General features: G+C 38.1%; 1 protein-coding gene across 18 annotated transcripts in view; it reads right to left on the bottom strand.

Annotated features, from left to right (window-relative positions):
* SGCD (sarcoglycan delta) overlaps positions 1 to 18,924 on the bottom strand; it is a 695,743-nt gene that overhangs the window by 570,940 nt on the left and 105,879 nt on the right. For 2 of the 18 annotated variants that reach the window (XM_086412601.1, XM_086412613.1), the window contains exon 3: positions 12,041 to 12,226. The exons of the other annotated variants lie outside the window; for them this stretch is intronic. The gene's annotated coding sequence lies outside the window, so the exon portion shown is untranslated. The remainder of the gene's footprint in view (positions 1 to 12,040; positions 12,227 to 18,924) is intronic. 18 annotated transcript variants of the gene reach the window in all.

The raw sequence follows: 18,924 nt of genomic DNA, 5'->3' as shown, positions 1-18,924 counted from the left end.
GTCAAACTATGCTATTATATACAAAGAGGAAAAGCAGATCACTGGTGCCTATGACTGGAAGGGACCTTTGGGGGAGAGGATGGCTTGAGAAAATGTGCAGGGAGGGATGGAAAAGTTCTCTATCCTGATGTTGATAGCGGTCATTTCATTTACATATATATCTGTCAAAATTTAACTGTACACTTAAAATGGAAGCAGTGTATCGTACATAAATTATACCTTAATAAATTTGATTCCACAAACTCCCTGGATAACTGATGTATCATTACCCTCAGGAGAACTTAATGATCGAGCAGCAATTCTCTTTCTGTGTTTTCTGAAGTTTACACTGGCAGTTTCTCTACCTCAATTAGATCACAAGGCCACCTTCCAGACAATCAAGGTATATTTCATTAAAAATATTTCCACAAGTTAAGAGATTTTTAGGATCCATTCCTTTTTGTTTGTTTCAGAGTTGACATTCAAACATCTATTTGTAGCATGTATCACTGTTTATAGGAATAAATTAGAGGTCCCACTATCTTTTTTTTTTATCCTCATGCCTGATAATGTCACCTTGTAATTATCTCAAGCTGAGAGCAAATAAAGAGAAAAGGAAACTGAAGGAGAAATAATGTTGTTTTTTGAAGATAGACATATTTAGACTGGAAAAACACCACAATCAACATTTTTCACATATAATTATAAAATATATTGCTAGCATCTTTTGCAGCCTAAAATACAGATTGAAGAAAGCCCCCAGATTTTTTAAACCTTTATGAAATCAGTCACAATAATCATGATTTTTATGGCATGTAAGGTATTTCTGAGTCTTGAAGGATAAACACATGGAGCTACCCACCCCCACCAAAGTTAACAAAAATAACACACATCATTTCTTAAACACACACACACACACACAAACAACTAAAACTTTAGAAGTAGTTTGAAATTAGGATTTCAAAAATGGAACACAGCTTGCTGTAGTGCAGAAAGAAATTGTCTTTTTATGTCTGAAACATTCTTTATCTCTTGGCACTTAAAAAATAGCATAAGATTTTCACTGGATATGTTCCTAATCTATTTTTCTTCCCATTCTTCATATCCACAGTATATTGCTATTTGAACAAAGGCTATATAAGTAAATAACTTTATGCTCTTTGTCCATAGAAATGATTTCAGCATATTAAAATATTAAAACTAGACACTTTTGCCTGGCTGGAGTTGATAAAATAGGAGAATGCACAATGACATCCCTAGTCCATAAATTCAGTAGATTCAGCCATGCTGCTACCAAATGCTGGCTGAGCGGACAGCCACCACCCACCCAATGCAAGTTTACCAAATGAAATGCTTACTCCAGCACACTAAGCTAAAACCAACACAAATTGAAAACACTGGGACCAGCTTTCAGAAAGTGGTTCATTTGGCACCTAACAGCAACTTTATTTATACTATGCCAGTAAGTAACTTTTTTTTTTTACTTATTTAAAAAAATAACACAAATGATTCACTAAAAAATAGCTACCATAAGTGTTTGTTTAGGTAAAGATGTGTCTATCTGAAATGAACACAAATCTTTGCTCTTCAAATTGAGAGCACAGTCATTTTGTATCCTTAACATATAATTTAATTTACTTTCCTCATTATTGATTACCATCATCAAAATTATATTAATTGAAATTTGTAGGGAGTCTAAATAACAGCCTATCTTTCTGAGCCCATGATTTCCAAGTAAATTTACGTGGAGCATATTTCCATTTTTCTTTTCTGCACAAGTAGTTACTGACTCCCTATCTATTTTTCAAAAGATAAATTAAAACCAGAAACTCCTTGCTGTTCTTTACTTTCTACCAAGTCACAGCCTCTCAGAGTGGTACATTTTCCTATGTTAATTATTGTATCTTTGGATAATATCCTTTGCAGGAGGACAGGGAGATGATTGATCAAGACTGGCTTTGTGTGAAGAGAAAGAAAACTATATTGGTAGTAAAAACACTAGTATAGTTGCTGATATTAAAATATACAAAATATTTTTTTCTGAATAGAATGCCCTCAAAAAATAAGAGCCACCATAGGGAACTATATTCAATATCTTGCAATAATGTATAATGGAAACAAATATTAAAAAATATATATATATATGTGCATGTGTATGTATATATATGTATATACATACACATCTATATGCATACATACATATATATAAATATGTATTTTTATACATACATATAAATATGTGTGCACGTGTATATATATATATATGTATGTATGTATGTATTTTGGTGTTGTTGTGTTGCTCAGTTTTGATCAATTCTTTGTGACCCCACGGACTATTGCCCTGCCAGGTTTCTCTGTCCATGGGGTTTCCCAGGCAGGAATACTGGTGGGTTGCCATTTCCTTCTCCAGAGGATCTTCCCATCCAGGGATCAAACCTGAGTCTCCTGCAAGTCTCTTGCATTACAGTCAGATTTTTTTAGCACTGAGCCACCAGGAAATACCATATATATAAAAGTATATACAGATATATATATCTGAATCACTTTGCTGTATAGCTGAAACTAACACAGCATTGTATTTTTTGTTAGAATAACTATTTTTATTTACTTATTTATATTTTAAAGATAAAAAAGTCATCTTTATCTCTGCTACAGTAATTCTCAGCTTTTGCTAGAAGTGATAAATAAGCAAAAAAATCCTAAATCAAATACATTCAAATAAAAAGAGAGCCAGATGCACTTGTTTTTTTCTCTATTTCTTCAGTTGATTTTTTACTATTTAATTTACTATTATTTTTCTGTACATTCAGAACTGGCATGAATAGTAATCCCTTAAAGGAATAACTACTAGTAAAAATTTAGGATTTTATACTTAATTTGCCAACAAAGGTCCATCTAGTCAAGGCTATGGTTTTTCCTGTGGTCATGTATGGATGTGAGAGTTGGACTGTGAAGAAGGCTGAGCGCCGAAGAATTGATGCTTTTGAACTGTGATGTTGGAGAAGACTCTTGAGAGTCCCTTGGACTGCAAGGAGATCCAGCCAGTCCATTCTGAAGGAGATCAGCCCTGGGATTTCTTTGGAAGGAATGATGCTAAAACTGAAACTCCAGTACTTTGGCCGCTTTATGCGAAGGGTTGACTCATTGGAAAAGACTCTGATGCTGGGAGGGATTGGGGGCAGGAGGAGAAGGGGACGACAGAGGATGAGATGGCTGGATGGCATCACTGATTCGATGGATGTGAGTCTGAGTGAACTCCGGGAGTTGGTGATGGACAGGGAGGCCTGGCATGCTGTAATTCATGGGGTCGCAAAGAGTTGGACACGACTGAGCGACTGATCTGATCTGATACTTAATACTTAGTCATTAAACCTAAATACAATTTGTTTTAAATATTCTTAGCTTTTTTATAATGTCTTTCCTTTACTCACGCATCATCTACTCTAGATGTCCAATTATGTTGGTATCACTGAAAGGCACTGATCTCTCATCAACCACTTTTCTACTGTTGCTTCATTTCATACATCTTCTCATCACTAAATCTTACTCTTTACCTGGACTCACTTCTCTCTCCCAGTAGGTTTACTGTTCTTGCTCACCTAATCATTTTTGGATTTTTCCAACTCTTACTCTCAAATCCCTGACAACAGACATTTCATAAGAGTCAATCATCAGCTGTCACTTAATTCCTTCCCCATGAAAGCTGTTCTATTCCTAACAACCTCAACAATTATCAATGCCCTTCTGGAACCTTCTGATGAAAAGCCATGAAGTTTTTGACTTCTTCATGCCACACACATATGCAATGCTAATATTATGATGTCCTGAGTGACAGTGTTTGACGATCATGTTTTCATATTGCTTCATATTATCTCTTTGTTCAGACTGATATCTATGCTGCCAACCTAGAATTGTTCTAACTCCTCTGCTATGCCCACCCTAGTCAGCTACTTTTATTCATTCCTCCATTCACAAGAAATGCCTTTTCTCACCACCTGATAAATCAAGTAGGACACAGCCCCTGACCTTGAAAGACACGGTTGAATGTAGCTGACAAAGTAAAGCTAACTGAGTAACAAGGGTATTTTGATTGTTATGACATGAGATCTCAGAAACATAGAGAAACAGAATTTTGAGAGAAGAGAGAACATTCACAAATCATTCTAGGTGGAGCAAAGAATGTATGCAGAAGTGTGGGGGAAGGTGGGATGGACAGAGTATGCAATTTACAGAAGAGCATAAAGATCCCACACGGAACGTTTAGTAGTCTGTGGCAATGAATCTGAAGGCAAATGAAGGAAAAAGGAATTGCCTTGTGTTTTACGCAAAAACATTTGGACTTTAATTAGTAATGGGAAAATACAGAAGGATTTTCAGTAACTGGGCATGGGGTGGGCATGGATGAAAGGAGAAGGCAATGGCATGACATGATCTGATTCTAGAAGACACATGGTAAAGTACAACTCCAGAGTCTGTTTCATTACCCAGGAGAGAAATGATGACAGCTTGGACCAAAAATACTGGCAGTGCAAAGGAAGATAGTAGGATAGATCAAAGAGATGTTTGGGAGTTACAAATAACAATTGGGATCACCCATTAACAATGAATTATGAGAAGAATCAGGAAGACATCACATATTTGTCTTTCAATATTTCTACTTTCATCTACAGATCCTACCTCTAACTTTGCGGCCACTGTGAAAGAAAATGCTAACAAAGTAATTTTTAAACAATCCAAGAGAGCCAATTGCCTCAGAGGAATAATCTCTCTGAACTTTGCTTTTGGGAACTTTTGCAAGGAGATCCAACCAGTCTATTCTAAAGGAGATCAGTCCAGGGTGTTCTTTGGAAGGAATGATGCTAAAGCTGAAACTCCAGTACTTTGGCCACCTCATGTGAAGAGTTGACTCATTGGAAAAGACTCTGATGCTGGGAGGGATTGGGGGCAGGAGGAGAAGGGGACAACAGAGGATAAGATGGCTGGATGGCATCACCGACTCAATGGATGTGAGTCTGAGTGAACTCCGGGAGTTGGTGATAGACAGGGAGGCCTGGCGTGCTGCAATTCATGGGGTCGCAAAGAGTCGGACGCAACTGAGCAACTGAACTGAACTGAACTAATGGAATAACTCCAATTCTTAATCATAAAGCTTATTAATATTCCAGAACAGTATGGTATAGATGGCCCCATATGATCTGCCCCCTGTCTCTCTCTCTCACTCCATCTTTTATCTCTCTTCCTCAAAGTTCATCATGCTCTACATACGGGACCTTCCAGTTGGTTGTTCCTTCAATGTAGCTTGTTCCTCCACTGAAATGTTCCTCCCTTAGATCCCCTTTGCTGTGGCTCATAACTCACAGGTTACTTTCTCAAAGAGTCTTTCTGCAATCAAAGTCAAATCATATCTTATTTGACTTTTCATTGGTTACCTTATCCAATTGAAATTTCAACCCCTTGAGTACAGACTTTTTTTCCTGCCTTGCTCATGGAGACACCATGAACTCAGCACCTAGCACACTGTCTAAGCACTCAATAAAAAATGAATGACTGAACTGTTTTGACTACCAAAATGCAGCTCTGTACACTTCTCAATGGGCATTCTAATCCATTAAGCCTCTGATGTAAACCAAGAAAAAATAATCAGGCTTCTTGTGTGCACAAAAAACTGCAACTCAATGAGGTTTCCTGACTTAGCAAAGTCACAGAACTAGTAATTGCAGGTGCAATACAAAGAACTTAATTTTCCATATGACTGATCATCATTGAAAAATTACAGACAGTGTTTTCACAAAACTCACTATGAAAAGGATAACAACTAAAGGTCAAGTCAACTATAAAAGAAGGTATTATTTAATTATTCTAAAGTAAAGGAAATATATTTATATATTTAACATGGTATGGGAAATTTTAGGATTTTACTAAGATTTTTCTTCATCAAGAGTAGTTAAAAGGATACCAGAATGAGAGGAATCAAAAATGATTTTATTCATGAAAGCGATAACATAGAAAGACATCAATTTAATCTTGTGTACTGAAACAAATGGAAATGCTTATATACTTACAGAGTTTATCCACTTTCTTTTTCCTGACTATAATAGCATTTAGCAAAATGACAATTATTTTCCCTTTGAATTTTATTCCTTTCAGTTGAATAACTGCTTATTTCTTTTGTTTATTTTCATCAAGAAAAGAAATGAACTTAATTTGTGTATTTGTGTGTGCACCAATACATTGAAGCACTATAGCTGTCATCAATGTCTTGCAAAGAAGGTTAGTAAAAGCCATTTAAAAATAGATTTTTTACACTACATACCAGGAAATGATACTTTAGCCAAGTGCACATGATTCTTTTTGGTCCTTTTATTTTGGTTATATATTATAAAGTGGGTTATAATGAAGCACTATATGTTGCTTCAAAATGTTGAATTTTTAAACATATATTCACATTGGCTAAATTTCTTCCGAGGTTCAGAAACTTATATTTTTATTACTAACTTTTTCTATTTGGCTTAATGCTGATTAACCTATATCAGATATTTTAAAAAGAGCTAATTTTATTTAAGTGATATTTAAAATTAACTAAACAGTATTAAATTCATATTAATCCATGAATTAGAAATTATTTTATTAATCATACAATATTTGGTGATAGTGACTTTACTCTTATAAACCAACATATGATGGGAAACAAATTTCAGAATAGCTTACCACTCTCTTCATTCCTGTACTGCTAATATGTATTAATATAAAAATAAACATATACATGGGGTCAGATTCAGACAATTAGTGTATGAACAACAACAAAACATATACAAATCTCTGTTAAAAGACACTATTATTTATGATAAGATTTCTCTTACAAGAGTTCATACTTCCTGGTGTTGGTAAATGTTTAGCCAGAGAAAAGGAGGATTAGATAAGGAGATGGGAATAACAGAACAGCTTACCTGCCTACTGAAAAATCTGTATGCAGGTCAAGAAGCAATAGTGAGAACTGGACATGGAACAACAGATTGGTTCCAAATTGGGAAAGGAGTACATCAAGGCTGTATATTGTCACCCTGCTTATTTAACTTGTATGCAGAGTACATCATGAGAAATGCTGGGCTGGATGAAGCACAAGCTGAAATCAAGATTGCCAGGAGAAATATCAATAACCTCAGATCCACAGATGACATCACCCTTATGGCAGAAAGTGAAGAACTAAACAGCCTCTTGATGAAAGTTAAAGAAGAGAACAAAAAAGTTGGCTTAAAACTTAACATTCAAAAAACAAATATCATAGCATCTGGTCCTGTCACTTTATGGAAAATAGATGGGGAAACAATGAAAACAGTGGGAGACTTTATTTTCTTTGTTTCCAAAATCACTGCAGATGGTGAATGCAGCCATGAAATTAAAAGATGCTTGCTTCTTGAAAGAAAAGCTATGACAAACCTAGTCAGCATATTAAAAAAACAGAGACATTACTTTGCCAACAAAGGTCCATCTAGTCAAAGCTATGGTTTTTCCAGTAGTCATGTATGGATGTGAGAACTGGACTATAAAGAAAGCTGAGTGCTGAAAAATTGATGCTTTTGAATCGTGCTGTTGGAGAAGACTCTTGAGAGCCTCTTGGACTGCAAGGAGATCCAACCAGCCCATCCTAAAGGAGATCAGTCCTGAATGTTCATTGGAAGGACTGATATTGAAGCTGAAACTCCAATACTTTGGCCACCTGATGCGAAGAGCTGACTCATTTGAAGAGACCCTGATGCTGGGAAAGACTGAAGGCAGGAGGAGAAGGGAATGACAAAGGATGAGATATTTGGACGGCATCACCAACTTGATGGACAGGAGTTTCAGAAAGCTCTGAAAGTTGGTGATGCACAAGGAAGTCTGGCTTGCTGCAGTCCATGGGGTCACAAATAATGAGACACAACTGAGCAACTGAACTGAAGGAGGAGTACTCATTGTAAGAAAGGAATGTGGATGAGAACTTAAATGTCACATAAGCACCCTTTCAGACCAAAAGGCAATTTTCCATAAATCTTGAAAAGATTCCACTGGATAGAAAAGTTGAATGGTAAGATTTCAATGAAAACTAACTTTACGTTTAGGTCACCAGGTCAGAGTATTTCAGAGCTAATAGAAGCCTTATGCATAATAAACCAATCTCTTTGTTTTATGAATGAAAAATTAGAGAACCAGAGGATATTAGGAATTTGCCAGGATCACAGTTAATAAATGGTAAGGCCACAATTGACACGAATGCCTCCCACTACTTGTTTGAGAGCAGGTTGTATATCAAGGAGCAGAGGTGACAATTGAATCCACCACCACCAAAACTTTTGATTTAGAGGAGTTATGTTTTATACTCTAAGCCTTAGTTTCCTTACCCATCCAGTGCAGGTCAAATTATACCCACCACACAGGGTTATCAACAGCTTACAACTGGGCTTAATAACTTCATTATCATCACTACTGTCCCACAGTTGCTGTTCATTGTGTTGTATGTACACTGGGACATTGCCTCTAGGACTGGATTTGAAAGGCACAGCAACAATCTCCAAACCATCTCCCACTATATTATATTCATCTTCAATTTGAATTTTTATTTCTAAATAATTTTAGATTTTCAATAGAACTGTAGAGATATTACAGTGTGCTACTGTATAACTGTCACTCACCTTGCCACAATGTTCACATCTTACATAAATATGTTACCTTCAACAAACCTAAGAAGTTAACATTGGTACAATACTTTTGAATTAAAACGTTTCCACATTAACTATAGAATTTATTTGAATTTCCCCAATTTGTATATATTGTCCTCCTGTTCCAGGATTCAATCCAGGATACCATACTGCATTTAGCATTAATATAACCTAGGCCTTAAACTGAATTTTATGTGAATCATATTCAGAAAGTATCTGTTGCAATCAAATTACCAATCACATGTTTCACAGAATTGGAATAAAAAAATCTGCAATCTGTATAGCAACAAAAAAAGACCCCAAATAGGCAAAACAATCCTGAGAAAACAAAATTGAGCCAGAGGAACCAGGTTCTCCAACTTCAGACTATACCACAAGGCTACAGCAATCAAAACAGTATGGTACTGGAACACAAACAGAAATCTAGATCAGTGGAACAACACAGAAAGTCCAGAGATAAGCCCATGCACCTAGGGTCTCTCATCTAGGACAAAGAAGTCAATAAAACACAATGGAGAAAAGACAGTCTCTTAGATAAGTGGTACTGGGAAAACTGGACAGCTATATGTAAAAGAATGAAATTAGAACACTCTAAATATATACACAAGTAAACTCAAAATGGATTAAAGACCTAAAAGTAAGGCCAAATACTATAAAACTCTTAGAGGAAAATGTATGTAGAACACTTTCTGACATAAATTGCAGGAAAATCTTTTCTGATCCACCTCCTAAGGTGATGAAAATAAAAACAAAAATAAACAAACGGAACCTAATTGAACCGAAAAGCATTTGTACAGAAAAGGAAACCATAAACAAAACGAAAGTCCACAGAATGGAAGAATATTTGCAAACAATGCAAGCCACAAGGTATTAATCTCCAAAATATACAAACAGCTTAGCAGCCATATGTGTGTGTGTGTGTATAAAACAATCCAATCAAAAATGGGTGGAAGACCTAAATAGACATTTCTCCAAAGAGGACATACAGATGGCCAAGAAGCACATGAAAAGATGCTCAATGTCACTAATTATTAGAGGAAATGCTAATCAAAACTACAATATGGTATTACCTCACACCAGTCAGAATAGCCATCATCAAAAAAAGAAATCTACAAACAAGTAACCCTGGAGAGGATGTGGACAAAAGGAAACCCTCCTACACTGTTGGTGAGAATGTAGATTGGTACAACCACTATGGAGAACAGTATGGAGGTTCCTTAAAAAGCTAAAAATAGAGCTATCATATGATCCAGCATCTCCACGCCTGGACATATATCCAGAGAAAGTGTTAGTTGCTCAGTGGTTCCCAACTCTTTGCGACCCCATGAACTGTAGCCCACTAGGCTCCTCTGTCCACATGATTTCCCAGGCAAGAATACAGGAATGGACATTCATTTCCTTCTCTAGGGGATCTTCCCAACCCAAGGATCAAACCCAGATCTCCTGCATTACAGGTGGATTCTTTACATTCTGAGTCACCAGGAAAGCCAATTTAGGATATTAGGATTAAAGCATAATTCAAAAAGATAATATACCTCAATGTTCATTATAGCACTTTCTACAATAGACAGCCAGGACATGGAAGCAATCTACATGTCCACTGACAGAGGAATGGATAAAAAAATAAGTTGTGTGTGTGTGTGTATATATATATATGTGTGTGTGTGTGTGTGTGTGTGTGTGTACATACATACACACACACAATGGAATATTACTCTGTCATAAAAAAATGACAAATTTATGTCATTAGCAGCAGCGTGGATGGACCAAGAGATTGTCATATTGTGCGAAGTACATGAGACAGATAAAACATATATTACTTATATGTGAAATCTAAAAAAAATGGTACAAATGAACTTATTTATAAAACAGAAAGAGTCATAAATGTAGAAAACAAACTCACAGCTACCAGGCCTGATAAGGGGAGGATAGATTAGGAGACTGAGATTGACAAATAGAAACTAGTATATACAAATAGACCACTAACAAGGACCTACTGTATAGCACAGGGGACTCATTATTCTGCAGTGATCTATATGGGAAAGAATCTAAAACAGTGTATGTATGTATAACTCACCTTACTGCACAGCAGAAACTAATGCAACAATATAAATCAGCTATTCTCCAATAAAACTTTTAAAAAACCACTATATAAAAAAAGAAAGTACCTGTTTAGATCTATTGATCAAAATCAAGGGACTTGCACGTAAGCAAATAACATTGTGGATGGATTCATTTCATCCATTACAGTAAGTGCCACAAGCTTACATTAACCAACCCACCAGTGATTAAAAATGAAATGTCTTTAGATCTTTGAAGACTCAACAACACAGCATAGGTGTTCTGTCTTTTGTTTATAAATTAAGTTCTTGAAATACCAAGAGGAAAGCAGCAGATATGGAAACCTTTGATTTACATGCTTTGGTATCCTATTTTTGTTCTTCAGAAATTACATATTTCTGTTTCTAATGCCCAAGCCACAGACATAATCTTTAAATTAAGAAAAAAATCCTACCCTCAGAAATCAGACAGACTCTAAGACAGGTCACTCATTCACCAAGGAAGTAGAAGGTTATTTCACAACTTGGAAATGCACTAACAGCGTATCTAATGGAAGGTGTCTGGCAACATGTTATAAATGCCCATATTCTTCCAAGTACTAATTCCAACACAGCAAAAAGAAAGCACTTGTGGAGAACTATGGGAAAGGAGCAATTTCTTCTCTTGCAAAAGCCACATGGGGATTTATGGGGTGATGGAACGTGATTACAGCCTGGAGTATAGCCAGGGCAGGAGGGTAACAGGATGATAGTCTCTGCCCATGTTAACAAATGACTTTCATGATGTGACTGATATTTCACTGTTCCTCCTTCTAATTTGTTTTACCTGGCATCCCATCATAGCTTCAGAGGAGCAGGAACTATAAAAAGGCCTTACGGCACTGCCTGATTGGCCAAAGTTAGACAGGGAAGACACTGAGAAGACTTAATTCGGGAAGTTATGATGTCACAAAAGCACCAGCTCCCGGGAAAGTATTGGTAAGTGGTGTCATTCCCCTGCCATTCCATTCTTGCATTACTGCTGCAGGAACCAAGGTAAGGTCACTTACTGAGCACTTACTATGCCCAGACACCCTGCCAAATAGATCAGGGTCAAAATTTGCCTGCTACAATTCAGGTAAACAAAAGAAAACTCTACTCTGCATTTTCTATAATTGATGTCGTCCCATTTCCAGTATCTCTCCCCAAAAATAGTATAAAATCTTGGTGATACAAGAAACACCCATTTTCTTCTGACTTCTTTAAGCATTATACTGTATTTCAGAGATTTCCTATACTGTGTATTGGCTCCAAAATAACTCTTACTTGACATCATGGCAGAGAGGGTGCTGCCTCTTAGGGTCTTGCAGGATCCTTGGTGACTATAATGGTGTCATTCCTGGACTGTTCACTCACTGGTTTAAGGCCCAGTGGCTTCGTGACTCCACTTTCCTTCAGTCCTTGCCTGTGCTAATTCTTCAGGTCCTGGCTGCAAAGTCCCTGGTCATCCACCTGTGGGGAGGTTACCACCAATACATGTATCCCTCTTTAGCTGAGACCCTTAGAAATTCATTCCCATCAGACTACAGAGATTGCTATCTCATCAACAGAACCCCCATCACATGGGTAAATTGCTCTCCCTGATTCCATTCAGCCTCCTCACAACACACTCCCCATGCAGCAGGCAGTGATTCTTCTCAAATGTCAAACAGATCAAGTCCTACCACTGCCCCAAACCCTCCATGGCTCTCCACTGAGATTAAAAAACCCACAATTCTTGCCAAGGCATATATGGCTCTGTGTCATTTGGAAACAGCCCTCCACTGCCTCCCTTGATGAGTAATCTACCAACCTCCTTTGCTCACTCATCTCTAGCCACACTGGCTTCCTTCTTAATCTTTTAACAAACTGAATATACTTCCACCACAGGGCCTTTGCACAGGCTCTCAGCTATTCGGTCTACTTTGAACATTTCCCTTATGAACTCACATGTTGATCCCCATTGTCTGGGGTGACCTTCTCTCTACCCCATCTGAAATAGCACCCTGACTCTGTCTTTTGCATCCTTGGCTTCATTTTTCTTTATGGAACTTCTAGCCACCTGACATCTTATACAGCAATATGCTTGATTAGTTTGTCCCCCTCCCTCCAGAATATAAATCAAAAGAAAAAAAAAGTAAATACCTATTTTTTTTTTTTTTTTACTACTTATCAACAACCCTTTGTGGTTGATTTCAAGATTGCTATTATTTCTATGGTACAGGTGACAAAATGAAGTTCAGTGAGTTTAAATGATTTGCCGAAGCAAATTATTAAAACAATTGCTTCTACCCCAAGGAAGAACTAAAGTATACACAACATGCGGTTAGGTAAAGCAGCCAACATGGAAAGAAGACTGCTAGCAACCTACCCAGTGTCCCAGAGCACCGGGCCAGAGATGAGACCTGACCAAGTGCAGTAAGTAGGTCATTAACTACTCAGAGGTAATTCCATGCTTCCGTATAAACAAACCTCCTTTGGGAGGCCTGTCCATTTTTAAAGTGGTCAAAGGAGCAGCTGGGTTGCAGATAATCAAGGAGCCTGGGGTCAGTCAGTTCTGATGTTTTGACAGTGAGAAACTGGGAAAGCCTCAGCATTTTAGGAACTGTTGTCATGCTTGGGAAGTTCTTTATTAGGCCTTGGATCAGACGTTTCTCACATCAGCTGTTTTGACTCCTACGTACAAGGGCTTATGTCCTTAGCCTCACTTCCTCCAGAAATACACTGATCACCTCCAGGACACATAGAGGGTGGGTGGGGAGGCTCCTGGTCAGCAGTCCACTGACTACTGATGACTCATGTCTAATTCTTTTTGCTGAGCTTCCAGTCCTTGAGAGCCCAGCTCAAGCTGACTCCTCTATCTCCCCAGGCACCTGGCAGAGAACAGGTGTTCAATACATCTTTGTTATCTCAGATTGGCAGTTCACTTAATCAGGGCAGTCCTCTTTTTCTAATCTGCCAAATGGGGAGAGTGAAGCTCTCTCTAAGGATTACTGGGATCAACAAATGAAATCAAATGGATGTTTTAAAATAACATATAAGATACACTGGTTTTCTTTAACTTTAAAAGGTAAAACAAATATGTTGTGATCATTTTAGGGTGCATGGTCTTATGGCATTTGTCAGGGAACATGGTTTTGCAGAGGGCAAAGTTCCAGTTATTGTTGGAGCTACTCATTCCTTCAGAGAGATGACACTTAAGAAATGAAGAAAATTAAATCTACATTCACCCGAGGAGTAAGTATTCTAATATGCTCTGATTACCAAAAAAAAAAAAAAAAGCCATATTGTAAATTAAATTAGTAATATTGCCTTACATTGGGCTTCCCAGGTGGTGCTAGTGGTAAAGAGCCTGCCTACAAATGCAGGAGACAGTAAGAGACATGGGTTCAGTCCCTGGGTTGGGAAGATTCCCCTGGAGGAAGGCCTGGCAACCCACTCCAGTATTCTTGCCTGGAGAATCCCATGGACAGAGCAGTCTGGCAGGCAACTGTCCATAAGATCTCAAAGAGTTGGACACAATGAAGCAATTTAGCATGCAAGCAGCACACTTTACATTAGTTTAATATCAATACTTAAGAGTTTTTGCTTGTTCTAACCAGATAGTCCTGAAAAGATAGTTTTATTTTCTCTTAGTTACTATTAGATAATTTAGTATGTGCTAGGTACTTTATTGAATGCTTTATTTGAATGATCTCATTTGTTCCTCAAAATTATTCTATCATTTTTTTTTCATTTTCAAGCTTAACCCACTTGCTCAAGATCACACAGCTAAGAGATGAAGCTGGCAATCAAGCCTGTGTATTACAGACATACACATCACCATATTTCCTCCTTAAAATCAACCAAGATGAACCATGCATGCATGCATCCATCCAACATCCATCCATCTACAAGCCCCAACCATGTAGAAAGCCCTGTAGTAGCTGCTGGGGAATACAACAAGGAGAAAATAGACATAGTTCCATCCTCACAGAGCTTGAAATCTAAAGTAGGATAAATAATGTTAAACAAGTAATCAAACATGCACATAATGACAAACTGCAATTAGTGCCAGGCAAGAAAATTACAGAGCACAGTAAGAATATACAACACCTCAAGACAGAGTAACTGGGGAACAAATGTGGATGGTCAGCTGAGGAACAGCAGTCAGGGAAGGATCCTTGCAATGAATCTGGGCTGAAAGGGGATAAGGCAGCAAGGTTCATGCGAGCATTGAGACGAGGAGTATGTATTCAATGAGAGCCACATGTCTATGGAGATGCTGAGTTGGGGGACCTGAGAATGAGGGAAACAAAACCAGAAATCAAATGAGACTGGGGAAAGGAGTGAAAAGAAAGTCAGGATGGAGAATTGAAGAGAAAGAGAGAAGCTACTAAAGAAAAACTTGAAACTGCTGTAGCATGGTGGGGTGTAATCGCCTTCATGGTGCAGGTTTGAGAACTGTTAAACAGTTTGAAAAGTGGAGACAACGGCAATGAAGAACACTCTTTCAAAGGCGCAACTAAGTTCGTTTTTCAGCACAAAGGATTTGAGTAATGTATGAATAGCACTAAGCAGAGAGAAAAAGCCCAAGGGTGTCTAAATATTCTTCCTCAAAACTTCAAAAATGCTTTATTTCCTAACTCAGTAGACATTCTGGTCATAGGTCTTTGTTCATCCTGAGAGATGGTACCATGGAGCTCTGCCCCACTGTGCCAGTGGACAGACTCATTCACACACCCGGAAAGTTGTAGGCACTGCAGTCTCCCGAAGCAGTTGACTTTACATCCTTCAGTTCAGTTCAGTTCAGTCGCTTAGTCGTGTCCGACTCTTTGGGACCCCATGAATCGCAGCACGCCAGGCCTCCCTGTCCATCACCAACTCCTGGAGTTCACCCAGACTCACGTCCATCAAGTCAGTGATGCCATCCAGCCATCTCATCCTCTGTCGTCCCCTTCTCCTCCTGCCCCCAATCCCTCCCAGCATCAGAGTCTTTTCCAAAGAGTCGACTCTTCGCATGAGATGGCCAAAGTACTGGAGTTTCAGCTTTAGCATCATTCCTTCCAAAGATATCCTAGGGCTGATCTTCAGAATGGACTGGTTGGATCTCCTTGCAGTCCAAGGGACTCTCAAGAGTCTTCTCCAACACCACAGTTGAAAAGCATCAATTCTTCGGCACTCAGCCTTCTTCACAGTCCAACTCTCACATCCATACATGACCACAGGAAAAACCATAGCCTTGACTAGACAAACCTTTGTTGGCAAAGTCATGTCTCTGCTTTTGAATATGCTATCTAGGTTGGTCATAACTTTCCTTCCAAGGAGTAAGTGTCTTTTAATTTCATGGCTGCAGTCACCATCTGCAGTGATTTTGGAGCCCAGAAAAATAAAGTCTGACACTGTTTCCCCATCTATTTCCCATGAAGTGATGGGACCAGATGCCATGATCTTCATTTTCTGAATGTTGAGCTTTAAGCCAACGTTTTCCACTCTCCACTTTCACTTTCAAGAGGCTTTTGAGTTCCTCTTCACTTTCTGCCATAAGGGTGGTGTCAATGCATATCTGAGGTTATTGATATTTCTCCTGGCAATCTTGATTCCAGCTTATGCTTCTTCCAGTTCAGCGTTTCTCATGATGTACTCTGCATAGAAGTTAAATAAGCAGGGTGACAATATACAGCCTTGATGTACTTCTTCTCCTATTTGGAACCGGTCTGTTGTTCCATGTCCAGTTCTAACTGTTGCTTCCTGACTTGCATACAGATTTCTCAAGAGGCAGGTCAGGTGGTCTGGTATTCCCATTTCTTTCAGAATTTTCCACAGTTTATTGTGATCCACACAGCCAAAGGCTTTGGCATGTCAATAAAGCAGAAATAGATGTTTTTCTGGAACTCTCTTGCTTTTTTGATGATCCAGCGGGTGTTGGCAATTTGATCTCTGGTTCCTCTGCCTTTTCTAAAACCAGCTTGAACATCAGGAAGTTCATGGTTCATGTATTGCTGAAGCCTGGCTTGGAGAATTTTTAGCATTAACTAAAAAGCATTCACTTTTACTAGCATGTGAGACGAATGCAATTGTGTGGTAATTTGAGCATTCTCTGGCATTGCCTTTCTTTGAGATTGGAATGAAAACTGACCTTTTCCAGTCCTGTGGCCACTGCTGACTTTTCCAAATTTGCTGGCATATTGAGTGTAGCACTTTCACAGCATCATCTTTCAGGATTTAAAATAGCTCAACTGGAATTCCATCACCTCCACTAGCTTTGTTCGTAGTGATGCTTTCTAAGGCCCACTTGACTTCACATTCCAGGATGTCTGGCTCTAGGTCAGTGATCACACCATCGTGATTTTCTGGGTCATGAAAATCTTTTTTGTACAGCTCTTCTGTGTATTCTTGCCATCTCTTCTTAATATCTTCTGCTTCTGTTAGGTCCATACCATTGCTGTCCTTTATGGAGCCCATCTTTGCATGAAATGTTCCTTTGGTATCTCTGATTTTCTTGAAGAGCTCTCTATTCTTTCCCATTCTGTTGTTTTCCTCTATTTCTTTGCATTGATCGCTGAAGAAGCCTTTCTTATCTCTTCTTGCTATTCTTTGGAACTCTGCATTCAGATGTTTATATCTTTCCTTTTCTCCTTTGCTTTTCGCTTCCCTTCTTTTCACAGCTATTAGTAAGGCCTCCCCAGACAGCCATTTTGCTTTTTTGCATTTCTTTTCCATGGGGATGGTCTTGATCCCTGTCTCCTGTACAATGTCACGAACCTCATTCCATAGTTCATCAGGCACTCTATCTATCAGATCTAGGCCCTTAAATCTATTTCTCACTTCTACTGTATAATCATAAGGGATTGATTTAAAGCAACAATCAATATTATTTTCTTAAGAGATACATTTAAGTGCTGTACTTAACAGATTAATGGAAATGAGGTACATGAAATAAGAGAACATCCATTAAATTTTTGAGCCCTTTGAGAATTCCAAAAAGGCAATACAAGTAACAGATCCAGGAAACACAGAGAAGCTACGATTTGAGAAATTAAGAACCTGCCAAGGGTAGCTGACTGGAGAAACATTTTTTTTTTTTATTCCAAGGTAAGTTAAGGAGCAAAAAAAAATACTGCCTTGTCATACTTCAAACATCTCTCTCAAAAATGTTATTTCCTAAAACCTAGAAGAAAATCTTTGCAAGATGCACTAGTCTAAAATTCTTCAGGCACAAGTAAGATTTTCCTCCTTCTTTGAAAATATCTATTACTAAGTTTTCACAATCAGGGGATACTCGAGATAGAAAAATCAGTACGTAAACCAGTAAAGATACTGCCACTGCACCCTAAAATAGCCTAGCTGCAACTTTCAATCAGGTTGAAACATTTATCCTTAGAGACCAATATTTGAAAGATATCTAAAACTTGTATAAAAAATCTGAAGGCAACTGTCTATATCCTCCAGGTTCAGGGCACTCTCACAAGCTCATACACCTGCAGGCTTGGTTATTCAACTGGAAAAATCAACAGATTTCCAGACAGTGTGTTGTATAGATTGGAGCATCTGGGCTCCATCACCTTGCATTTTTGGCAACACAAAAATAAAGTCCTAAAGTCAAGTAAAAATCTGTTACAATGTGATTCAGCTACCTTTCTCAGAGGATATACGCTGAACAATTCATTTGCTAAGGGTATCTCTGAAATAGATTTGATCTTAATCTTTTTTTCTTAAAGAGTTTTTATTTCACACAATGCTGAGTATCAAGATTAAAGAACAGATGACACAGAAAGAAACGATGTACTATCACCTAGAATGCCCACCGACAGGTCTTTTTTCTGCCCCTCCTTACTGGAAACCATTCCTAATGTGCCAATTAAATTCCTATTACCTCCAGGAAACTTGCAAAACTGCAGCCTCAAAGACTACTGCCTCCTTCCCTTCTGAAGTTCTGGTTATCAATACAATTTGACTCAAGTGTATATAGTCTGGAGAGATATCTTGAATTAAAAATATATGTGTCTAATACATAGTAAACAAATTTGGTTACCAAAAGGGAAGGGAGGAGGGATAAAAGAGGAGTTGAAATGAACAGATACACACTACTATATATAAAATAAACAACAAGGTCATACGATATAGCACAGGGACTGTATTCATTATGAAAGTGAGTCGCTCAGTCACGTCTGACTCTTTACAACCCCATG

This window comes from Bos grunniens, chromosome 7, assembly GCF_055505025.1.
Source record: "Bos grunniens cultivar Pamir isolate PY7600 chromosome 7, Bosgru_T2T1.0, whole genome shotgun sequence".
In the NCBI taxonomy this organism is placed as follows: domain Eukaryota; kingdom Metazoa; phylum Chordata; class Mammalia; order Artiodactyla; family Bovidae; genus Bos; species Bos grunniens.
Note: the sequence above shows the minus strand (reverse complement) of the source record. Positions and strands in the feature narration are given on the sequence as shown.